Source organism: Vanessa tameamea, chromosome 10 (genome assembly GCF_037043105.1).
Source record: "Vanessa tameamea isolate UH-Manoa-2023 chromosome 10, ilVanTame1 primary haplotype, whole genome shotgun sequence".
NCBI lineage: Eukaryota > Metazoa > Arthropoda > Insecta > Lepidoptera > Nymphalidae > Vanessa > Vanessa tameamea.
The window spans coordinates 9,719,711-9,737,908 of record NC_087318.1 but is presented as its reverse complement, the minus strand read 5'-3'; the positions used below and the strand labels follow the sequence as shown (position 1 = coordinate 9,737,908).

Sequence of the window (18,198 nt, the reverse complement as noted above, 5' to 3'; positions counted from 1 at the left end):
CTTTTAAGTCCTCTGGCTTGCTTAGAAAACCCTAAGTCTTGGGCTTAACTCCACGTCAGGACAGAATAAATTTATTGAGCTTTTCTGTCAAGAAATTCTAAATGTCGGTCGGCGAATTTTCATTCTTTCGAATCATGAGAGAGTGGGAATTAAAAATTTACCTTGTTGCAATGTCTCTCGAGAAATAAATAAATTGTTCGTTATAACCGAATTTGGTACACAATATTATATTTGAATACGTTAAATATTTATGAAATCCTTTCCGTAAATACCAAAGCTTGAAAACAATACGATAACGTTATATAAGAAGGCTTTCTGCTCAAACGTGCGCTATCTGTATAATCCTTAATCACCTGTACTAACTGGAGTAAGTCCCATATCAATAATTAACGTGAATCTCTCACTGCGACGTCTGTAACTATTAAATATACTTGTAAAAAATCTCCCAGTATTGCTTTATTTTTTATTTATTTTACAACTACAGGCACAAGGAACATAACATCTTAGTTCGGGAACCTCGGGAGGATGGTGGCGCATTGGTGATGTAAGGAATGGTTAATATTTCTTACAGCGCCATTGTCTATGGGCGGAAGTGACCACTTACCATCAGGTGACCTATTTGCTCGTCCGTCTACCATAATCATAAAAAAAATCTTTAAAATTGTAAAGTTAGTAGTAGTAAAGTGTAGTTATATTTTTTAAATTAAAAAATTATAATTATCATAATTATCGAAACAACATCTTTAAGTTCTAGGTATTTCATATACTTACATACGTATGTAATCAATAAAATATATAAAAAATTCTAAATAGTTATTTGTGTGTGAAATCGATCACAGCAATAAAATATAAGTCTTTTTCTAAATATATGTTTCGTAGCAATTTAATATCAAATAAAAATTTGACAAAAATGTTGCCTGTAATATTTGTCTGTTGTTCAATGTTCGTCATTCCAGCTGCCAGATTTTTCTCATGAATACTTCAGTAATACCGAAGTTCTATGACTCAGATTTCACAGTTTTGCAATTTTTCTTTTTAAACAAAGTAGTCACGAAATATGCAGTAAAAATGTCTTCGGTACTTGTTCAATGTGTCATATATTTTTATTTAACTTGCACACTGCTTCTTTGATCTATTTTATGAGGCTGTGGATATCAAGATTGTGGGTTTGAACCCCAGGGCGTTCCAGTAAAAATTTATCAGGTTTTCTGAGAACTGACTAATGTTTACACTTCTATCTCAGAAAGAGTATATACGTAACAGAGGCTGTGTTTTTTCACACACTTGTGCAATCTAATATTATCTCTGTAATTGGCTCGTCTCTGTTGAAAACGGTCGCTTTGATAAAAAACATTTAGGGGGACACATTACTAAATCAGTTCAGAATTCAAGATGGAGATGTGTAGTACTCTCTTTTTAAGTTTTAGTCATAAATAATATTTTAACTTCTTAGGTTTTCTGTTTAAAGTAAGTAAAACGTTTTTGCTTACTTAACCTGAAAACCTGTCAAGATCGAATATCTATTTTACGAGTAAAATCTCGGAATTTCTAGATAATAAGCTTATTAATAGTGTCTCGTTATAAATCCTTTGTCTTAAAAGTATGTACGAAAATTTTGTTAAGTTAATCAATTAAATTATGAATTTTTTACGTGTTTCTTCTTTGAAAATAAAATTATTCGTACATTTGTTTGTAATAGATATGTCTATCAGTATAAAGTTTCACGTCCATGCGATCGTTTCACCTTAAATTAAAGTTTAAATTTAATTATAAGCTCGAAATTTCCTTCAGGAAAGAAGAGGTCCTTTCCCAAATGTGATGTGCATTACAGGCCGTTAATCATTATTTGTAATTTGATAATGATTTGTATGTATGTATTTGTACCCTTGTCTTGAAATACCTCTATACATCAAACATCCGTACTGCACTCGTTGTTGATTGTTGTATTTGTTTTCTTTTCTTTGTCTTTCAATCAACTTAATAGCGTGTCAAGAGCCAAGATGACTCAGGATAGAACAAGTGAATCTTAAACGAAGATGGCGGGTTCAATTCCGGCCTAGTGGAAGACTGCACACCTTGGGAATGAAATGATCGCCTCCATGCTGTTTCAAATAACTAAAATATAATAATTATTGTACATGCAAAATGAAAAAAAAAAAAATATCCCGCTGAGTTTCTTTCGCCGGTTCTTCTCAGGTCCGAGGTGCTAAATTCCGAACCGGTGGTAGATTTTTGACAATCAATAAGCAAGTGTAAACACTTCTATATTGAATAAAGATTTTTGATTTGATTTGATTTGATTTGATACATCGTGACAAACTACCTGCATATATGGGTTTAAAATCTGACATTTGTATCCACCAACTACCATTAGACCAGTGTCTCAAGAGAGAAAGCCTTAGCCAGGCAGTGGTACATTTATAGACGTTAACAAAAAAAGCGAGTCATTTAACAAATTAATCAATTCCGTTCATTCATTCAATAAACAATCCCATTAGCAAGACGAGTTAAAAATGTACTGAGAACGAGAAAAGCATATTACTATCTGAACTGTCACATTGCTTACAATCTATATGGTTCATATACGACACAGACAAGTAGGACGAGTCTCAAGGCAAACTAACGAGTTAAAAACTAACTTGTCGCCAACTTGTGCCGCCGTTCGCTATATCGCTAAACTTACACGAGTAGGAAAATGTTTTGTGTCAAACGATAATGTTACATCTTCTATTTACAGTCACGAGGCTTATAATAAAAGTGACTTAATGGGTCCATTTATTATGACGTCACATGTATCTTCCATCAGCATAGCGCAACTAATATTTTATTTCTTGAACAATTAAATTGAAAATATTCTTTATTCAAGAATGTTATAAGTAGTTTTGCATCTTTACGTTACAATATTAAATATAATATTAATATAATTTACCGAGAAGGCTACAGAAATATATTTGCGTTTATTTTTTTATTTTTTTCTATGTAACCGCTCCACTTTCCGCTCGCTTTCCTGCCATCTATGGAATTGATTTCGTAAACAGGGACGGAAGTATGTAACAGGAAGCTCGGGAAGCGCGCGCTATTTGATTTATCCAATGAGCGCGCGCGTTGCTTGAGTTAAACGTCAGTGTAACCCATTTTTAGAGAGAATATAATGTTGATGTTGCTTGTTACCAATACGTCAGAAGTTAATATTGAGATTTCATTTTTGTAAATTAAAATATCATGAAATATACTTTCCCCTTTATCTAATCTGCTTACTCTTCAAGAATGAACGAATTTGTCAATTAAGCACATACAAATAAATTAATAGTAATTATTAAAAAACTAGCTGATTTTTCTATTCTGTAGAAAACTTGAACTTAAATACGAATCCTTTTAGTATTTGCGTCACGTTCGCATATGATATCGTGCTTCGTAGAGATGCATTTCTTAAGGAGACAGGAATCATTTGTCATTATGAAACAATAAAGATTTGTATGTTGGGACTAGCGGTATGCCCGATGGGATTTCCTAAGCGCAGCATCTCAGGAACGAACGGACTTTCTCAATTGTTAGACTTTAGGTAAACTACTCTGTTCTCCTTTTGACTCTTTGGTCGTGGCGAGTAATTAGAACTAAAACTCGTTAACAATACACACAAGCTGAGGAGACCACTGAACTTAAAACAATATTAGCTCTATTTTCATTTACTGTCATTTATTTAATTTGAAAAAACCAAATCACGAGATTGAAACAAAGTATTGGCATCAATTTTCATATTACATCATTAAAAATATAATCCTATTCGAAATTTCTATCCCCTATTTAATCCCTTGAGGATTATTACGAATATTATTTGGGGAGTCGTTTTAAGGAGATTTTAGTAAGGAACTTACTTAATACGTGCAAATTGTATGCTTTTAACCACCGGATAAGCCATACGTTATCTGGTAATTAGTTATTGGTAGAAATATATTATGTAGTCAAACCGAAATCCGTATCAAATACTACATAGATTTAATTTAAAAAAAATGTAATACTGTCTGATATACAAGGTATTTTCCTCCTTATCTTATTAATCTTTTACTATATTCCCAAAATACTCCCTTTAACAATAAAGATGAGAATTGCGTAGTATTATTTTTGAACCGTCGTTATAGAATAGTTATTAAAAAATCCTATCTGTAATGACCTTTCTTGTAATTTTTTTTTTTAAATGAAATTATAGAAACTTGTTTATTACGACGTGCAACTAAGCGAGATAATAAAACGAACTGACTTGCAGCTAAGTAAGACACTAAGCACTAACGATCCACCCCAACTTTACACAAAGTGTAATCCTATTTTTTTGTTAAGTATGTATGTCTGGTACAAGTACAAGTACTGAAAAATTCAAATTTTCAAAAAAAACCTTAAACGTTTTATGGGATGTCTTCATAGTAATTTTTAAGACATATGTGTGTGTACTGACAAATATATATATGTATATATCATTATTATTATAGATGAAATAGACTCCACCATTTCCATAAAATTTGTAATATAAATACAGGGTTCCGTTTTGATTAAAATCAAATATCAGTTTTAGTTTTTAATGAAAATAACCTTTAAAGAAAACATTCTGAATAATATTTGGGTAGGTAGGTAGATGTATTTACTATAAGCATTTTATTTTTATATACATACATATATACAAAATTCAAATATTATATAAGAAACACACTAAAAATGTATTACTTGGATTTATTATATTAAAAGTTTTTAGAAATTCTTTAAAACTGTACATGAGGTAGTGTGGGTTTAGTAAGCTGAAGTGCTATTCAGTAAGAATCCACTTAATATGTCACTCGTGAAATGTTGACAGCTGACTTACAGCGATACGCCATTTTGACACTAGTATCCTGCAAAATTTATAATTGTTATAGTCAATGTCACACGAGTTCACACGAGTGAGATTCGAGTTTCTTGTTACAGAATAGCCCTTCTGTTTTATAATTAGATAAGACCCGCAATATTTCTGATAGGCGTATGCTCTTAGTAGAGTAAACATTAAATGGCGTTGCGATTTTTAATTCCCTACATATTATTATTATAAATTGCTTACAGAAAAATCATAGCAATCTTCCAACCGCGTTTATTTTTGTAAATATATCTTACTGAAGGCCTCATGTGTACTTATATATTTATTAAAATATTATCTTGTAATATTACTAAACGTACTAAGCTATAGATCCTTGTAGGAAAATATGTAAATCAGAAGGTATCGTGACCTGTGTGTTTTTTATAGTGGCTTTATATCGATATTATTATTGTTTACAATTTCTTTTTTTCTATATTAAGTGATCGGTTCCAGTATTTTATTTATTTTGTTAATACGTTTATTAATACGTTATACGTTGTCTAACCGATTTTAAAATATATAAGCGAAGGACCTACATAAATATTTGACCATCTTTCAATAAAAATATAAGGATACAGGTTAAATAAGACCACAATATGATATTTAATTAAATATTTTCATCAGAATTTCAAATAATTATTATACAAATATCCGCATGGAAAATTGCCAGGAGTTCTGACAACATTTCCCCATTTTAATCGTAACTCAGATCCCGTGGACAAAAATTTAACCAGACCTGTCATCGGTGGGTGCAAGCAGAGGGTAATACTCGTATTGATCAGCCCATCCTGATAAAAGTTACATTAGCTGTCCTTTCGTTGAACAAGAAAATCTTAAAATACCTAAATACTTGAGTGTAGATTTAAATTAATATATAATTATATAAATGTGAAAGTAAAACTATTTGTCTGTCTGTATGTCTGTTTTTTTTGTTGCTCTTTAAAAATATAGGCTACTGTTTAAAGCCTAACACTTGACAACCAATCCTTACAACGCGAACGAAGCCGCGGCCATCAAGGCCTAATATTTTATAGACTAGTTCGTGATGTTTTTGTGTTCTTAGTTCTCGTAAACACTCCTCCGTACTAAAGTGCGTCGTGGGAATTATTATAAAGATAATCATTTAATGAATTCCGACTCTAATACAAACAGGCATTATAATAGCTTCTTACTCAGCAGATTTCAAAGTTGTTTGGGCACGGGTATTATTTTGTGAGTGACGAAAAGTTTATCCATGTGCGGATTTCAAATTTCTACGCCAATCAGAACATTTTTTCTGTCGTCAAAAGGTCAAGGGCGTTCAAGGCTCGTTTGTATTCCCACAGTATCATGTACTATGGTATATTACTTTGGGGTAATACGACTGACGTATAAACAAATAGAGCTATTACGACCATTTACAATTTCGGAGCTCAAGACTCCCGACGGTATGTTTTTAACAAAGTTCGCATACTTACAGAAGTATATAATATTGATTATCTTTATAGAAACAGTAACTAACATTGTGTAACTACGATAAGTAAAAAATAACTTGTAAACTTGTCAATTCATCCTTCCTCGGGCAAGATGTTGGCTTCTATAATAACATCCTGAAAATAATTTTGCAGAATTCAAATAACAGCTCAGCCATTTGATACATTTAAATGTATTTTACAAAAAAATTAATAAGGCGTATTACTCATTAAAATGTTATATACATTATTAGAACGAGTGGAATTAGGATTAGTCGATTTTTGTCCTTTGTAAATAAAGTACAAGTAGTACTAATAACGCTATAAAGTTCATCATTTAAAAGTTATAATTATAGTAATATCATTTCGTGATCGTGTTCTGTGGTGAGTTCGTACTTTCAGAATAACTCTGCTGTATTAAATTATTACGTTAATCGTATTATAAGTTGTGTAAGTCGAGGAAAAAATACATGTCGCTTCACTATAAGCATTACAGGAACATAAATAAGCAACGCAGTCCAACAGGGCTGGTTAGACGTTCTAGTTAGGTCTTTGCTAATCCTCTTACAATGTAACGAACCGACTAGCTACGATCAAGTAACAAGGCATTGCACTTTGACTCGCATTATATATTTTCATAAACTTCAGAGTGCTCTCATGGTACGTAAAATTATTGAAATATTTAATCGTAAAGTTTTTCATGGTTAGTTATTTGAAATATTAACACATAATACATATGTTAATATTTAAATAACATCCGGTATGTAAATTTGTGATATTCCGTACATAACTAATACAGTACTCGTTTATAATTAATTTTAATAGTTGTTGGGTATCGGAAGTGGGCTTATGTTTACTTGATAAACAAATACCTGTCTCAGTACGACTTTTACATAAAGGATCTACTGATTGACTGACGTCTAACTATTTATTGGTGAAGCAAATGGCAGTCAGCAAACTAACACGAGCATTTTTTTTCAGGACAAACTGACAACAACGTCATTCTAAGACAATTTGTTTCCGAATTTTCCTTAAACTTACACGTGATAGATAATATTGCATACTTTTTTCTAATTTCACTAAAGTAAAATTACATGATTGTGAACCGCAAGGCGCGTCTTTTTTTAACATGCCACATTGAGACATTGATTCTCATGTTATCTTTATTAAAAAATATGCTTACTTAACATGGACTTGATGTTTCCAGAAAAAAGCTGGTTAGTGTATTATATTTATCTTTACCCAATACCCTTTTTCACAACGTATATATATATATATATATATATATATATATATATATATATATATATATATATGTATGTACATATAGAACTAATAAGCTAATAATATAATAGTCTTCGTTTTTTATTTGGTGGTAGAGCTCTGTGCAAGCATATCGGGCCTATCGTCTACCACCAGTCAGCAATCTTTAGTATTGTTGTATTTCGGTCTGAAGGGTGAAAGAACCATTGTAACTAGAAGCATAAGGAAAATAAAAACTTAGTCCCTAGGATTTATGGCACATTGGTGATGTAAAAAATGGTTTATATTTCTTACAGCGTCAATGTATAGACACGGCAGCCTATAGGGGCGGTGGTGATCATTTACCATCAGACCCATTTGGCCGTTCGTCTAATCAAATCTTAAAAAAAAAAACACAAAATATAAAATATTATAAAACTTAATATTTAGAGCAAACAATATATTCTCAATATATCCTTTATTTATAGATAAAATGAGACCCTAACAAAATTACTTTTTACCCACAAATAACATATTGCAAAGTAAAAATAAAAACTCAAAATGATATATGTTTACTCACACTAAGACTAAGTTCGTATAATACACACTGCGGCATAAGTATGCGTAAACAGCTCAAACATCATCCCAGGATATTTAATTCAATACAGTTAAACTTAACATACGAGTATTTAAATGTACGTTGTAATGGATTGTGTCTGTAAAGAAACCTACAGCAGAAATAGATTTAAACTATGTTTTTTTAAAAATCAGCTGACAGTGCTTTTGTATTAACTCATCAAGATTTAAACGAGGCAACATTATAGTTTAAAACGTATAAAATCAAATGTAATACATATCAATTCTTGTATCTTTTAAGTTGATAATAAACAGTCTTCTGGTCAATAGATGTAAAAAAATGATATCAAAACCTTTCAACGAACATTGATGATCTACAAATGCGGATTGGCGCAGGGCAGCTTAAAGGCTCCTCCTCAAAAGGAGAGGGGGCTTTAGCCGAGTCGTAAGACTTTTACAGATTAACAATCTGTAAAAGTACCAGAAATACTCAGCATTGTCGTATGGAAGTTGTTTGGAAGGGTGAGTGAGCCAGTGTAACTACAGGCACAAGGGGCATAATAACTTAGTTCCCAAGGTTGGAGATGTAGGAAAGATTAAAATTTCTTACGGCCACCAATGTCTATGGGTGGTAGGTGGTGACAACTTACCATCAAGTGACTCACTAGACCATTCGCCTACCTATTTAATAAAAAAAAAAAAACATTTTTAAAACCTGTCTTACTTCTATCAAACTATGAATTATTGTATCGTTATTTTTTTCTTTCATCAATTTATTTTAGAAACTCGATATTGTGCGAAGTTTCAAAGTGACACTACCTTTAAAACTGGAAGAAAACTATAAGTTAGAAGTTTTTATAACAATGTCCAGACGAAGCTAAAAGTAAAAGAAAAGTGTAATAAATTTCCAAGTATTTATTTTTGATGAAATTCTGTACCATGTCAAGTAAGAAGTGCAAAGGCGGGATGGACCTAATAAGATAGCTTCTATAAATATTTCCAACTGGCAAGCCAAGGTTGCAATTACTAACTAAGCCCTCATTTCTGAATTATCACTAGCAACCAGCTAAGAAAGTAGACACTGCTACTCAAGTGGAAGCACGTAAACTTAAAGCGCCTGATTTCTTAATTGTATCTGATTGCCGTTCCATCGGATTATGAGACTGCGGGTATAGAGCGGGCAAGTGTTAGTTCATACTTGTGCACTTCGTACAGATTTCGTAGGTGATATAACAATATCACCTACGAAATGGGCTAGTCTCGAGATTGCCTATCATGACCGATACTCGATCATGATGCATCGTTGTCATTCACTCATTGTTCATTAATGTTCATTGTAAATATTGTACGACTAAATATTGACTATAGTTATGCATACAAGAAAACAAATTAAATCAACAATGTTTTTCGCGCCTTAATTAAATAGTACTCAAAATCGAATGGACAAAGTGTCGTGTTAAATATACGTGGTCAGAACAATTGAACAAGCTGAACACATACGAGGCAATTGTATTGAATTTCTGATAATTTTCATTCGCTACAACGTTCTGTGACTGGCTAATAATTTTATGGTGGCAATTTAGCAATTAAATTTGGTCGCGGTGGTGCAGCTGTGAATAGAATATAATTTATATAACGTACCACGTTGTCAGGCGAATCTATTTCAATATATTTTTTATTTTATTCAGTCAATGAGCCGAGATTGTATTAACCAATGATTGCGAGTTCAAACCCAGGCAAGCACTAAATTTTCTTGTACTTCATTGGTGTTTATAATTCATCTCGAGCTAAGTTAAAGAAAACATAGTGAAAAAATCGCAAGTGTCGAATTTCAATGAAATCTGCCACATGTTTATCCAAAAATCTGTATTGAAATAGCGCGGAGGAATATATTGCAAGCCTTCTCCACAAAAAGTGAAGAGACCTTAGCCAGCATAGTCATTATTATTTGGTGTTTGAAAGTAATAATTACGACTTAAACCAAGATATCTGATCATTGATTTGATATCAGAAAGAAGAAGACATAGTTTTGTTTAACTTAATCACCTCTGAGCACCATTTATAGGTAAAGCCGTAGAACGTGATATTTCATTATAAAATATTAAATAATTCCGTTGCTTTGTACATACCATTGAAAAAACAGATCATGATATAAAAAAAGCGTTCAATACGTGTCCTGTCATTAATATTTATCGTTCAATATATTTACGACATATCAATACATAAAAATACCATTATCTTTATCATAAATTAATTGAATATAGATTTATTTATTTAAATATGCATGAATTGTTCGCGAAACGAAAAACTTTTAATTTTTAATTCATTGCACCCACGGCTTGGCTTAAAACTCTTCGAGACAACAAGCCGCAACAATGAAGTAAAGTTACAATTGCTTCATTTAATTATTCTACGAAGCAAGGAGTATAATGCGTTTCTTGTTCAGGTACGTATAAAGCTTTATACAACATCTCCTGCAGACTTCTTCATTGCATACAAATTTGCATGTTAAACTTACAAACACTGAACAAACATAACGTGAGGAGCATATACGTTGGCCTAACAATGGCGTATTCGAGTGCTGCATTACTTTAGTTTTACTTTTTTTTTTTAAGGAGCAGATGGGCAAATAGGCCACCTGGAAAGTGGTCTGAGCTCATGGCAATAGCCATGTAGGATGTAACGCTTGTTAGAAATATGCTGACTTAGTGGGAAAGGACTCAATCAGTTTTCTCCAAGAAACAAAAAATCCGCTCTGGATTGATGTTATTATATAGCGTGTGAATTTCGACCGACTACCAAACCATAGCAACAAACAATGTGTGATAAAGATTATTAATGAACACTTGTGTAATAAATAGAATTATTATGAACATACAATTTCATCTTAAAACAATTTATATATTTTCAAATAGATGAAAGAGAAATATTAAGAGAGTACTTATTTTTAGAGTTTTCAACTTAAGTAGGTAATGCTACTATATTTTTACTAACGTTTTCAGCATCGAAAGACTTTATACCTTTATTTGATTGTACTTTATTATTTACGATTTTGGAAATATTAATTTCGCGTCTACGTTCTATGGATTCAACGCTCGTTATTATATTCGTCTCGTAAAGAACACCTTTACTACAATTTGTTAAAAATTAATTTTATACTTGACTTCTATACTCTATACTATAGATAATCTAATTAGAATTTTCATGTAACAGCGCAATGTTGAATACTCAGCAAATACCTCCTAGGTACGAGAATTATTTGGAGGTCATTCCACCGCGCGACAGCCACAAACCCTCAATGGAGTCTTTGTGGGTTATATTAGTCACATAGCCTCTAAAGATTTTCCGGGACACTACTGGTTTCCTGATGATATTTCTCTTTATCACAGAGCACTAGATGAAATATAAATCACATCAACATGTCAGTAGTGCTTACCCGGCTTATTGAAGTTTGTGGTTCGGTTACCGTCTCCTGTCTGGATATTTTCAAATTCGATTGCTTCTTATTGTTTTTAAATCAAATAAATAAATATGTAACTTATAACACAAAATGTTAATATATTTTATTTATTTTTCGGAATATGTTTTTCTTTTCATTAATTTTATGACAATCATATAACAATATTTATGGAGGATTTTTTTTTACATTTTGCACCAAGATATATGATAGGCGAGAAGTTCGAAACAATCAGTGAACATTTCCATTTTCATCTATTAGAAATTTAAGGACAGATTACAACTGAAACTTTATTTAGTATGAGTCGATTACAGTAATGAGCTTACAAAAATATAAAAACATCTGACACGTTAATATACAACTAAAAGTTGAGAAAGATGACCCAAACACACATCTTAACCCAAAAGGCTATTTTTCATGAATTTATCTTAAAAAAATGTGTCCATTAAAGGTAAAGTTAGTAAAAGTATGAGTAATGGCTCATTCAATTCGGGGTGATATTTAGAAAAATATGCAAAACTTTGCCCATTAGCAATTACAAAAGTAATGAACAAATTAAGATTTTCCAAAAAGGGTCTCGTTTTCTTGTGAAAACGCGTCAACGTTAATAGCTTGATACGACAACTAATTGACTCTCAAAACTCTATTTAATTGTGGAAGTTTATGATAATGTTTAATTTCATATACGCTCGGAAAATGCTTCGCTCATAGGCAACCCTTTATTAAAGCCAAATCAAAATCTTTATTCAGTATATCCATACGTACTTGCTCGTTAAGTATCAAGTATCAAAAACCACTTCGTCAGGAAATACCTCAGATCTGAGAAGGACCTTTTTTCAACAATTAATATTGACCTTGTGTATGAATTTTTGTGTATAAATTTATGTGTTCATTTGAAACGACCTGGAGGCGATCGTTTCTTTCCCCAAGAGTGCTATGATCTAAAAAGTAATTAATTTCACGATATCCTTTAACACAAAAACGATCAGTAACAATGTTTTTGGGTTTTACAATTGAACATTTCGGAATGTCTATGGGGTCCTGTTAGAAAAGTCCCATACATAGGGCCATGTATTCGGATAACAGATGTATTTAGACTAACTGACCATAACGCATAAAAATATCGTTCACATTTATTATTTGTTAATTTGAAAATCGTAAAACTACAGTTGATTTTATTAATTAAAACTAAGTAAATTTATCATATGAATGTTTAATAAAAGTAACTAAAATGATTACGCTTCATATAGACATTTCGAGAATTTTAGTTAAGGAGATAACAATTTTCTTTTCAACTTACACTGTCACAACTTATAAGTTTTATATATGACTGTTCAGAAAATTTAATAAAATTAATTACAGATTGTAAGGAATTTTCTTTTCTTCTTACACAATAAATGTACCATTTTACTGGAGTTAAGAAGACTACGTTTTCACCTTAAATTTGTTTTGTCATCAGAACCAATAGAGAGTACGAACAGTCTTTAATTAAGATTCATTTAAGACAAGATTATCGCACCATAACAATTTCTCATGAGTAGTTTATTCAGCTGATAGATATCTGATCCCATCAATTTTCTCATATCTTGACTTTCACTCGAAATCTTCACCCGACGATGGTGTGACATCTGGATCTACCCTTGGCTACGCGCAAACTATTGTTGACGTTTGTGTTGCGTGTAGTTCTACACTGGGGGGGGGGGTGTTGTAGACATGTACACCTTCCCTTCTTATTGCATCCATTGTTAATCACATAATATAAGTTACGATTAGACAGAGAAATGTTGCCAGATCTCTTGGCAGTATTCCACGAGATCATTAATTGTACAAGAATTTGCAATTATTCAAATGTAAATATTTTATAAATATCATATTCTCCTAGCATTTTTATTCACTGCCTTTATATAAAGTAAATCTACTATACATAGGATAAAAATTTCGACCACCTTATTACTATAAATGCCTTATCAAAGAAAACCATGTACACATAATACTATTAGTTTAGAGTTTATAACATGATGGTCTTTATATATGAGAGGAAGAAGATATATAAGATGTCCGTTCAAAAAAAAAACATACCTCTTTACAACTTGATTTAGGAAATCGCATTTAGCTAGTTAAAACAAAATTCAATTATGTAGGCGAAGGGCATGAAAAAAAAAGCTATTACAAAAATGCTAATCTAAACAAAACAGTGAGTAAGGAGGAAATGTTTCATCAGACCATCGGGATTAGAATAAATAAACAAGAGATTTCTTTTGTTTGTTTTGTTACTGTAATTGCTTCCATAGATTGGGCACGGGGAACAAATTCGGTTAAAACAATCGAATCCAATTGATTGGACTTTTGCAACGTTAATCAACTGCAACCAATTACTGATAAGAGCACTTTCCGCTCAATTAAATACATTATAAATACACCTATTTACTTCTCGAATGAAACTTATTATAACATTCAGCTTTTGATAACGTAAATATATCAATTTATTTGCTCTCACGATTATATGATTAATATTAAAACAAGTGTTAAGCTGAACAAGTCACCGTGTTGACGGTCACGACCTAAATAAACATATAAAAAAAATTGTAATCCTCTTTAAAATAAATTGTAATAATTATACGACATGACCCCGAGTGTTTATTGTACGTTGATGTCACTAGACTTCACGCGAGTACCCACATTAAATGCACAAAGTTTTAACTTAATCGAACGATATGTGATTGAAAAAATCACTAACATTAATCTTTTAAGACTAACTAACAAGGTAAATATAAATATTAAATAAAAAAAAAAACTGGCCCAAATAGCCAACTTGTAAAATCAAGTGAATATTAATAGAAATTCGAAAGCGAGTCCAAATCATTATATTGAATGTATAGTGTAGCAACTGCTTTTTAAAAATTCGAAATTCAAAAACCATTCAATGCGGAACATTTGTATTCATTATTTGAATATAAATACTTTTTTTTATGTAAATAGTTTTTCTGTAACATCACGTGATTAAACACAATTAAACGATTTTGATAAAATTTTAACCCTATGATTAGTTTTCAATGTTGATACATATTTTCTACTACTACAATGATGGGAACCAGTCATAAAACAATGAAACGATTTATGAAAACTACCACTGGGTTTACAGTAGGTACGTAATGAAAGCTCCGCTATAAACCTAATAGCAAATTGCTAAGTCAAGCCAGGGCAAGTACTACTGAGTTACATTTTTCAAATTTGTTTTTATAATTCACGTGTTCGTCGTAAAAGAAAACATCTTCACAGAAATCTACATAATATGTCGCGTGAAGTTTTCTTACATCCGCTAGCCCACATCGTAGCAGCTTGGTGTAATAAACTCCAAACCTAATAGTAGTAGTTTTCCTAGCACAGACCTATTAGTCTTATTGTAGTCGTGAAGAAATCCTTTGAGCTTCACGATTTTGACTTGCTTAACCCTCAATTTGTATATAGCAAGTACTAAACGTGCTTACATTACCAAAGCATTTGTTCAAGAAGATGGTAACTTGCGGTTAAAATTATTATGACTGCCGTGCTATTCCGTAAGTCACGTGATATTTTATTCTTGAAATGTTAGAATCCAGCTTAGAGTGATACGCTATTTTGATTCGTATATCCTTCAAATTTTATAATTATAAAGGCCAAAGTCGCAAAATGCTTTCTAACATAGTTTTGTACATGTATCACGATTGTACTCTGCGTTCAGTTTCGAGTCTGACATTTTTTTTTAGATATAGGTTGGCGGCCTAGCAAATGCTGGTGAGTGGTCACCACCGCCCATAAACAATGGCGCTGTAAGAAAAAGTAACCATTCCTTACATCTATATGAAACAAATGTTACTTTTAACACTTCTATAATGACTCAATAAAATATTAGTCACAACATTCACAATACACATTCAAATAAATATAAATCTTGAAACGCCCCATTGATTGACAATTTGATAATATGTCGTATTACTAACACTACTCTACTAATTACTATTTCAAAATAGGGATCAAAGGATTAAAAGCGGGAGTCTAATCAACTCGAAAGCGAGTCCAAATCATTATATTGAATGCACAGTGTAGCAACTGCTTTTTAAAAATACGAAATTCAAAACCTATTCAATGCGGAATATTTGTACTCATTATTTGAATATAAATTCTTCTTCTAATGTAAATTGTTTTGCTGTAACATCACGTGATAATTACTGAAACGATTTTGATAAAATTTCATCCCATAAAAACCTTATGATTAGTTTTCAATATTGATACATATTTTATACTACCACAATGACGGGAACCAGTCATAAAACAATTTATGGAAACTACCCAGTAGGTAAGTAATGAAAGCTCCGTACTAAACCTAATAATAGCAAACGAGGCCACAGGCATCAGCTAGTAAATTACAAATGAAAATAAATGTTCAAAATGACATAAAAGTCACATTTATATTAAAACATTGAAGTTCGCTTATGTGACGCAGTCGTTTAATACTAGTCGCTGCAAAATAAATAACCAACTTTTACAACGGTTGCTTTACAACGAAAAAATTGTTTTTTTATCATGGTAACTGGCAATTGAACATATAATTCAACAATCAATCAAAACGTACAATATATATATATATATAATTATAAGTACATATTACTATTATCCTTGCATCATTTCTCCAAACTAATTAGCGTTTACTTTAAACTTAAACCTATATTGTATTCATAATAAAACAAAATACTTTATAACATTACAATATAAGAAAAATAAGAATCGAAAATTTGAGAAACAACTATTACACTTTTTTATCGTTACAAATAATTATAATTCTTATTTCAAGAAGTCTCATTGCTTTAGTTCTTCAGTTCTGTAGACGTGAGTAAAAAACAACTATTCTAACCGATAAATATTTAACGTATAAGCCTTAATTCTATCAAAGCCACGACCTTATAACGTTGTTATACAAAATGCAAAGTAACATGCAAATTTTATCACTTACATACACGCAAGGAAGTCTTTGAATCGCGAGTACATACACGTTCCACATAAAACGCTGAAGACGCATTTAACAAGTATAAACTAACAATATGAAATGTATGAAATTTTATTTGAATACCATCGAAAGCAATTCTTACCTTATTAAATGTTGTGCTCGTATTAAACCACCCCAACATCATTTCCGCCGTACTCGACTCAAGTTATTTGATTCACAAATCTATTAATTCACTTTAAAAATCACACGATGACACGAAATATTTATTTTTTTGTCTTATTATTTTATTTATATTTATTACACAACTTAGCACTTAGAACTTGTAATTAAAAACAATTTATGTAGAACGATGTTACACAGTTAATATGACACGTCTGTACGATACGTCGATCACTTGCCGCTGCCTCCGTGGACTGAATATCCGCCCGCCCAAAAGCCACGACTAACGCCGAAGGCAGTCGAACTTATCCGAGTAAAGGCGATTCTATGTAAGCCACTCGATGAAGTGGTAAGTTTTTACGAGTAGCAGTTTGTGAGCACGATGCGGACAAATATGAAAAGATTCTTTGACACCTGTTCCCTTTGACTTTTCAATTGGTATTGATTTTATGCCTCGGAAAAATAATTATTATTATGAGATGTTCAATTAAAAAAATGTTTTTGGAAGATTATACAACAATGTCATTATTAAAACGTTTATATGGCGCATTTAAATGTATAATTGAACTATAAACTCTACACGGCTTATAAGCTGCAACTAACCATAAACGTTATAAGAAAAATTTAAGAACTTAGTTTTAATTAACTTGTTTATTTTATTTTTACTAAAACGATACAAATATTTTTTCAAGAACTCGATAACTAATAACTGTCTTCGATCTAGCTACCTGATAAGGCTACAGGTCTCGACGTCTTGGGTTTAAGTTATTTTAAACATGGCTATTAAAAAATTTTAAGCTCATACCAAAAAACATTGACAAATAAGGCATATTGCCTAATCCAAGATTATATTAACTATAAAAAACGTGGACGTAGTATTTGTTGATTTCTAGGCAAGATAAATTTAATTTTACTTTATTGACCCACTCTGTTAATAAAGTACAATTGCAAGTGTCTACAAAATTGAGAAAAGAGTAACTACTGCGTTCACTGCCGATTATTCTAGATGGAATCTACTTCCCGAAGCGGTAGCTTTACATATATTTACATTTATTTAGCCCGTCTGGGTAGGTACCACCCACTCATTAGATATTCTACCGCTAAACAGCAGTACCTAGAATTGCTGTATTCCGGTTTGAAGGGTGAGTAAGCCAGGGTAACTACAGGCACAAGGGACATAACATCTAAGTTCCCAAGGTTGATGGCGCATTGGTGGTGTGAGGAATAGTTAATATTTCTTATAGCGCCATTGTCTATGGGCGGTGGTGACCACTTAACATTATGGCCTATTTGCTCGTCCTGCTACCAAACTCAAACTCAAATTCCTTTATTCAACATAGAAGCATTACACTTACTTATTGATAGTCAAATCAAACACTACCACCGGTTCGGAAAAGGAAACACCCTGACCTGAAAAGAACCGGCGAAAGAAACTCAGCGGGTCTTTTTT

General features: G+C 31.8%; 1 protein-coding gene across 1 annotated transcript in view; it reads right to left on the bottom strand.

The window, feature by feature from the left end:
* The window catches only part of LOC113404031 (uncharacterized), a 55,390-nt gene extending 38,402 nt beyond the window's left edge, over positions 1–16,988 (bottom strand). Inside the window, exon 1 of the mRNA XM_026644769.2 lies at positions 16,732–16,988. The gene's annotated coding sequence lies outside the window, so the exon portion shown is untranslated. The remainder of the gene's footprint in view (positions 1–16,731) is intronic.
* Between the last annotated feature and the right edge of the window lie 1,210 nt (positions 16,989–18,198).